Genomic DNA, 8,942 nt, shown 5'->3' with positions numbered 1-8,942 from the left:
AGCTCTGAATTCTCTCATTGTTAATGAATTCAAGGCTGGAATCGCCGCTCTGCTATCTGAGTCGATGGTCACTCCTCTGAAGGAGGCTGCACTCCGGAGTAGTAAATCTACTGCTACCTTAATGGCTCCAATCTCGGCCTGGAAGACACTGCAATACCTAGGAAGTTGGAGAAACTGGAGTTGATAGAGAGCTCCTGACAATAGACCCCTCCACCTTTGACCCATTCGTGAAGAAGCTCACTGTCCCTTTTCTCCAACGGCTTCTTCCCACCCACAACTCCCTCGGTAAATGGGTAGAGAAGGAGCCGTCAGAGTTCTGTTTAGCGACTCCATGTTCCAAGTGATTAGACCCGTGCTTTTTTAGGAATTCAGCAGCCTATTCTTTTGCAAAGTTTAACAATAACTAAGAAGAAATGGCAACATCTGCAGGACCTAGAAGCTTTAATTCCAGTAGACTGTTATTACTTTTATGATAATATACCTTTTGAATAATTAGTTATTTAATAAATAATAATTAAACATTATCCTCATTTTTTAGCTTGAAATCTTTAAATTTTTCTAGTACTTATGTACATATTAATAATAAAAATAACATGAAATATCAAAAACTTGCAACTGTTTTTATTTAAAATTAAAAAAAATTATTAATATTCAAATTTTTAATTTTTATACAAATTTAGATTGATCATACGTTATTTTGTTTCAGAATTGAAAATTCAAAATAACGTCAGACACCTACTATAAAATTTGCTTAATTTTTTCATTATTTTTTTTCTAAAATATACTTATAGGTTCATGCTAATTCAGATTTGAAAATTTTGTTTCAATATCTCAAGTGGTTTTCTTTTTATACGGTTTTTTGCTTCTCCTGTAAACCTACGAAAAGTGATGTTAGGTTATTTTGCATTTCAGGTGACGATATACAGTTGAACTTCCCTAACTCGAATTACCCACAAAAAAAATTCGGTTAGAGAGAATTCGAGTTATGGAAATTTTCATTTAAATATTAAATTTTTCAAAAAGCTGATACTAGGGCTCTTAAAAATATTCAAATAGCCTGAAACCGATTATTATTATACATTAGAATAACTGATTTATAACTGTTTGTATGAATATTAATACTACATATTCGAATAGTCGTAACATTACGACTGCTCTGCTACGAGTGTTTGAATAAATGAAAATTGTTTGAAATCTAAGCAAACTTTAATTTTTGCTGCAAAGTGTCTATAAACTTATATACGTACGCAGAAAAAATTTGTAGAAGTTGAACGCTTACTACTCGATTTAAGGAATTTAGGCGGTCAAAAATAGTGGATCTGAGCTCAATAATATTCTCATGTAAATATCCACATGGCATAATTTTCTCGATGTAATCGAAAATGCTTATTTCTTGCCTCGGCCGCCACCTTCGACAACTATCCTATTGGCAATAATGCATTTTCAATAATTTCGGCGCCATGTATTAATATTTTATAATACGCATACTCATCTTTTGGTGTCTATTTTATGTCCACTTGAGATAGTTTCCAATATAACTTTTAATCTATAGATGTGATTAATGTCAACTTTTATTATATCAGCAGCGGGTTTTAAAAATATCTCCTAATTGTACTGCCATCAATAGTATTACCGAAATTAGATTTCGGCATGTCTACCAACAATCCAGTTTCTATGCGGAATCTTTCTTGAATATTTCTTTTTGTTTGTGCTTTTATGTACCTCTTTTTCTTCTTTCGATCACTTTTGTCTATACTTTTTTACGGGTAACTTGTATGCAAGATGTAAAATGCTTTCGAAAAATCGAATACTGGCGTGCAGTACACATAGTCCAAATTCGAAAGCTTTGGAACTGGTCTGTAAATTCTGAGTCTGATTATTAAAATCTTTACATGTGGCTCCACAAATACAACACATGCTTGTTGATTTGGTATCAGTTTCAGCATTGCACACTTTGGCATCGACCATTGTCATTTTAAATACAAGGTCTGTCGCAAAAGAAACAGGACTGTTAAAAAAAAAAACAACAAAAAATTAATATTTTTCAAAAGTTATATTTTTTTATTTAAAGTAGTTTCCTTGTGCTTCGATACAGCGTTTAGCCCGGTCAATTAGCATTTCAAATGAGTGTTTAAGGTCATTTTTCGGAATGCTCTTGAGAATATCGGTCGTCGCCTTTGGATAGCTGAAATGTCCTGAAACTAGTGTCCTTTCATGGGCAAATGAAGTTTTCCAAATAGGTAAAAATCACAGGGTGCCAGATCAGCTGAGTAGGGTGAGTGATTAATGGTTAATATGGAGTTTTTTTTCAACAAGCGTCGACCGATGACACGGCGCATTATCGTGCAACAGGCGCCAGGACCCTGCCTCACGGTATTGTGGTCGAGCACGACGAATGCGTGACAAAAGACGCTTCATAACACCAAGGTAAAACACAGCATTAATCATTTGGCCAGGTGGGACGAACTCTCGGTGTACAATACCCTCGGAATCGTAAAAACAAATCAGCATTGTCTTTATTTTTGACTTCTGAAGACGACCGACCTTCTTGGAATCGCTTAAACCACTCATGCACATTACTACGGGATAGGCCCTGATCACCATAAACTTTTTTCATCATTTGAAATGTTTCAGTTAACGTTTTCCCAAGTTTAAAACAAAATTTAATATTTGCTCTTTGCATTTTACGACCGATGACCAAAAGCTGCTGTCACTTTTTGATCGATAACATCGATTTTAGTTATCCAATTGTCTTAAAATTTTTACGAAATGTCAACAAGAGATCAAACTTTTTATTTCATATACCCACCAAGAGGTGGCGCCACCAGAAACAGTTATATTTAAAAAGTTCTGTTTCTTTTGCGACAGACCTTGTATATGTAGGTATTCAAAGAAAAATTTGTTCTCATCTTCAACATAACTTATTTCCTGTAGGGTTTTGCCATATAATTTTTTTTCCTTCCTTTCCACAACTTATTCTAAGAGGAACAAACGAGCTTAGAAATATATTGGAGTCTGTGTCTGCGGCATCTTCCAAACTTAACTTATAGTTAGCCTGTTGCGATCCGTCGCAACCCTATTTACAAATTATTTTAAGGAATTCCTTCATTATCGTTAAGCGAACTGGGGATTCCTTCATTCGCTATAGAGAAGCGCGTAATTGTGTTATCAATTAGGCTTTGTAAACTGCTTTCCGCACAGGTGCTTATGATCTAAATACAATCCTTGGGTGGGTAACACTGTTTATTTGCCTTGATTAACAGATCATAGCACGGTTAAAGTGATTTATTTGTGTTTTTAATGATTTCATATTGTCGCTTTTTTTTAAATCGGCTTCAACAAACACTGATAGGGATTGTAGTGATGTAAAACAAAAAACTTCTGTTCGATTTAATTTTGCTATTTTGAAAGCTCTTCTGTATTTCCCTGCACGTGTTTGAGAATTTTTAATGTCTCGAAGTATTTTCGAAGCGTTTCTTTTTCTTTGACCCTGTAGTATGGTGTATGCTGCGTGAACTATTCCGCCCTCTTCTTGGAGGATGAAGTCATGTGTATAAGTTGGAGGATGGAGTCATGTGTAGAAGTTCACGCAAGTGATTCTCTGATCCCATCACTAAAAATATATCTAATTTTTTCCGTTCTTCTGCGTTTGGTGCTTTCACTACAATTGCTGATGGTCGACCCCGCTCGATTTCCAACATTTGTCGGAAGTTCCATCGTTCCGTCTAACCAACACTCATTCGTTTTAGGGACACAGCTTTTTTTCTGTGTGGATGTTTTGAAATACCAAAATGTTTATTTCAAATTTTTTATATTATATGGTGTGTCATCATAACAGGCCAAAAGGTAGTTTTCAAAATAATCTAGTTTTTCATCCAAATTAGGCAAATTTTGCTGTTGTATTTTATCGTAAAGATAATGTCGGGTCACTATTTTTACGCTAGAAGTACTTAAAGCCAAAAAATAAGCAATTGATAAAATTTTAAAGAAATGTTTTATCTTATTTCTTTAAGACTCTCAATCTTAAAAAACCTTTAAGTCGCACATCCGCAGCTAAAGATCAAGTTTCGAAGTGCGGGCGCAAGCACACAGCATGTTTAGTGGGTGGAGGTGGTAAATGTTTATTACTGGGCTATTTCTCTTTCTATTGTAGGTACTATTTCTTGATAACCTTTTATTAAAAAAATGGACTTTTGGCCCGTTAATTTTGAAAAATCGTCCTACACTCGTGGCCACGCAAAGCTTACCACTATACTTTCTTGAATATTTGTTATGTCTTTTTGGTTCATTCGGGATTTTCTTAAATTCGTTTTTTGTTAAGTATTTAGTAAGCGGAAGTAAACTAAATTATAATGGGTTGTCAAAAAAGTCTTGCGGTATTTTTATTGAATTTTAGTTTTTTTTATTGAAATTGAAATGAATTTTTGATGACTCATGCCCAGCTCTTGACCGATGCTTAACTATTCTCTTTCGATTAAGCGATTTTATCACAATTTTTTTCGAAGGCCTTCCGTGACGTTTAAACCATCGTTGTGCGGTGGAAATGGAAACTGTAATAAACTGCACAAATTTTATTGGCGGCTTGAGATGCATTTTTGCCTTTATCGTAGTAAAAAATATGCTTTTCCTTTATTTTGCTCCAAGTTTGCGACGCTATAACTCACGAACGACTTAAAAGAAACGACAATGAATCAAACACGTGTTAGCGCATGAAATGAGCTTTCCAAAAAGGTATAACATGACCCGATGCGACGAATGAAACTAGAACTACACGGTTTCAGCGCCAACTAGCGAAAATACCGGAAGACTTTTTTGACAAACAATATTATCTAATTGTAATTATAATCTTTAATTTGTTACGTTTAATGAGCAAAACATAAATACCACGACTAAACTTCGTGTTTCATTAAAAAAAAAGATTAAATAAAGTATTAGTTTCAATTATAAAGTAAATGAAATTAAATTAAAACAATAAAAATATATCAGTTTTTCAGCTCATTTTGTAAAGCTCACTAACTTTCAAATGATTTGTCTATAGCTGAATGTGTTTTGTTTTTAATTTTTAATATTTTTGATAAATAACATGTCATTAACTTATTTCTAAATAAAAAATTTCTATACCGCAAAAAGTGCCGCTATAAAGTGTTGCCAAATATGACAACATTTGAAAATTTTGAGTGGCAAGCTTTGCGTGGCACGAGTGTATGGGCGACGACTTACGACTCTCCGGATACTGCCACAGTTTTATTTATTTAATTCTCATAAAGTCTTATGCTTATGTACATAAAACATGTATTCTAAAATTTTTGGCTGAAAATATATTGATTGCTTGTTTGTTTCAGTGAAAAGAGATTCTTAACTGATTAACGATTCATAGTTATCGTCAGTTGTATTAATACTATTCTTATTTGAATAAGAATTTAAAATTGCAGGGATTGCGTTACGACATTTTTAGATGGCGGTTGAATAATTCCTTCATTAGAATGTTCATCGCTTTCCATGGCGCTGGAAGTCATATTCATGGGGTCTGAAATATTCGGTACAACGATAGCATCTGTTATAAATCCGGCTGAGCAATTATAGTTAATAACATTTGAAGGCAACTTCTACAAACTTCGACTTCTACAAAGTGCGATTTTCCCGAAAGATGCGACTTAGAGAATCACGAGCTAATTTAAAAGTTCGAGTTATGGAAGTTTAACTGTAATACAGTATATAATATAACCATCTTTTTGTAGCTGTGTACATATGTATATAAAACCATGATATTGATATCCTCAACACCCGCGCCTTTAGTTCTGCTTTCTCCAGACTGGACAAGGAAGCAAAGCAAAGGGGTCTGGCAGTGAACGAGGGCAAGACGAAATATCTCCGGATATCAAACAAACAGTCGTCGCACTCGCGTCTTGGCTCTCACGTCACTGTTGACTCTCATAACTTTGAAGTTGTAGATAGTTTCGTATATTTAGGAACCAACATAAACACCACCAACAATGTCAGCCAGGAAATCCAACGCAGGATTGCTCTTGCCAACAGGTGCTACTTCGGACTCAGTAGGCAATTGAGAAGTAAAGTCCTCTCTCGACGAACAAAAATCCAAACTCTATAAGTCACTCATAATTCCCGTCCTGCTATATGGTGCAGAGTCTTGGGCGATGACAACAACCGATGAGTCGACGTTGCGAGTTTCGAGAGAAAGCAGTTATGCGAAAGATTTATGATCCTTCGCGCGTTGGAGAAGGACCACTACGGCGAATATCCAATTGGCGATGGAAAAGAACAAACGATGAGCTGTTGATATATCGGCTATAATCGACGACATTGACATAAAGAGTTCAGAAGTAATGAAACCACATGCGGCTACGCTGCAATACATGTGTGTGCGAATGGACGAAACTGTTTATGCTGTGTGGAAAGATATTCGACGAAGTGCATTGCCTGGGTAATCTTATCAATAGGTTATCGTATGTATACATCTTAACCTCAGTAAATGTATTTGTATTATTGTAGAAGGACCTGGCTACAGCTTGGAATATCCAATTGGCGTGTGTTGTACGTAGCGAAAAGAAGAAAATGATGTGGCGTTCTATATTAACTCGATATAATCGCGTTAGCGGTGTATACGCCAATAAAGAAGAAGAAGTATGGACTTTGCACACCACATGGGGTTGTTTTTAACTATACAATGCAATACATGTGTGTGCGTGTGTTATCGCATTGTTTATGCTGTGTGGTTTAAGATTACTTTTAAGTGCATTGCCTGAATGTACATACATATATCTTATCAATAGCTATTTAGTCCAGTCATTATAGTAAGTTCACCTAGGGTATACCTATGTACCATATGTAGGTTTTGAGACAATTTAAGGTGTCAATATACACTAGAGACATATTATATCAAAGTGTTACCTAATTTAAGTATGACTGTTATGTTGTAAAATGCACATTTTTATGTGTTGATTTATGTACATATGTATGTACGTATGTTCAATACCATTTTCCAAATAGATATTTAATATTACATGGACTTTCACCTAACGTAATATTATAATGGTAAAATGGTACCCTTTGACACCAACGCTCATGTTCATTTTTGAACATTTATGTTAGGTACATACAGGGGGCTAAGGGAAGTATTTGTTCGATTCAACCGATACCATTTTAAAAGAAGGATCATAACTGAATTTCTATTATGTAGGGTTTTCAAGGTAAAAAAAATACTTTTTTTGTGAATTTATTTCTCAAATCTGGATTGAGTAATTTTATTCGGACCTTTTGTACATTATAGAGCACACTTTTGACAATGTAAGGTAATTTTTTCATGCAGAAATATTGAGGCATAAGCCGGTAACAGTGCTTTCCCCAGAACGTCTTGAGAAAAAAAGAATTTGCGGTGTTCACTATAACTCGGCCGGAAATTATCTGAAAATAAAAAAATAAAGAAAAACTTCCCCCCAACGTTCTCTGATAATTTTTTTTTTGCATTCAAAAATTTTGGCGGCCATCTAAAGTGTAAACTGTTATTTTCCACTAAAAATTCCTCCATTTTGTGGGTAGAAAACACCCTTAATGAAAAAAAAAAATTATTTAATAAACGTTGGGGGGCGGTATTTTTTTGTATGTGTTAAAAATGTGTTCAAAGTTTGAAATGAATCGATCAAGTAGTTTTGAAATGACAGTGAACACGGACTTTGAAAAAGTAGTTTTGAGAAAAACGCGTCTAAAGTTTATGCACTTCTATCCCCACCGCCCTCAGCTGTTAGAGTTAGAGCGTTAAAGGCCAGGAGACTAATAAGATGATAACTCTAAGAATATTACTTCTATCGACCTAAAATTTTAGGGACATAAGATAAGACAAAAAAAAAATCGATTTTTCAAAAGTGAAAGTGTGAAAGTAAATAAAGATATTAAAGTGAAATTTGGCACAAAGGATCGCATTAAGAAGGGGCATATTTGGACGTAATTTTTTTGGAAAAGTGGGCTTGGTCCCGCCCCCTACTAAGTTTTTTGTACATATCTCGGAAATTACTATAGCTATGTCAACCAAACTCTATAGAGTCGTTTCCTTCAGGTATTTGCATATACAGTTCAAAAATGGAAGAAATCGGATAATAACCACGCCCATCTCCCATACAAAGGTTATGTTGAAAATCACTAAAAGTGCGTTAACCGACTAACAAAAACGTCAGAAACACTAAATTTTACGGAAGAAATGGCAAAAGGAAGCTGCACCCAGGCTTTTTTAAAAATTGAAAATGGAATTCGGGATATAATATTTCCTTAACACCCTGATGACATGTATGAAATATGGATGAAATCGGTTCACAACCACGCCTTCTTCCAATATAACGCTATTTTAAATTCCATCTGATGCCTTCTCTGTATAATATAAAACTTTACACAAATACCGCATTTGAAAAATATGTAAATGACGGATAATGAAATCTCGATTATCACTTTATCATGCGAGAGTATAAAATGTTCGGTGACACCCGAACTTAGCCCTTCCTTACTTGTTTTTTACTGAGATTGATATGTTGATTTGTTTTATTTTTAACAGGAAAAATATAAATGAGTGAATCTTTATTTCTTATTTAATATGTATATACACCGACTGTTCTGTGTGAGTCCAAGTGGAAATGATTTTGTAGTTCCGTCGCCATTTGTAAACTCGTATTACCATAAGATTTTCTAAAAGGAACCTGTATTTACGTATGGAATTTTGATTTTATTGCAGAAAAATAAATGATTAAAATTAAAAACACGTGCAAAAATAAGATAAAAACGTATAAAAGATGAACAGAAGAGGTGTACAAAAAAATTAATTTTTCACTCAAACATATACAAAAAAACTTCCAGAAATTAGAATCACTTTAAAAACAATATAATTCTAATATGTGAGCGTCGACTGTATTGTATATTTAAGCGTGTGATATATATGG

Source organism: Bactrocera neohumeralis, chromosome 4, assembly GCF_024586455.1.
Source record: "Bactrocera neohumeralis isolate Rockhampton chromosome 4, APGP_CSIRO_Bneo_wtdbg2-racon-allhic-juicebox.fasta_v2, whole genome shotgun sequence".
Classification (NCBI taxonomy): Eukaryota; Metazoa; Arthropoda; class Insecta; order Diptera; family Tephritidae; genus Bactrocera; species Bactrocera neohumeralis.
The sequence above is the reverse complement of the archived record's forward strand: the minus strand, read 5'-3'. Positions refer to the sequence as shown.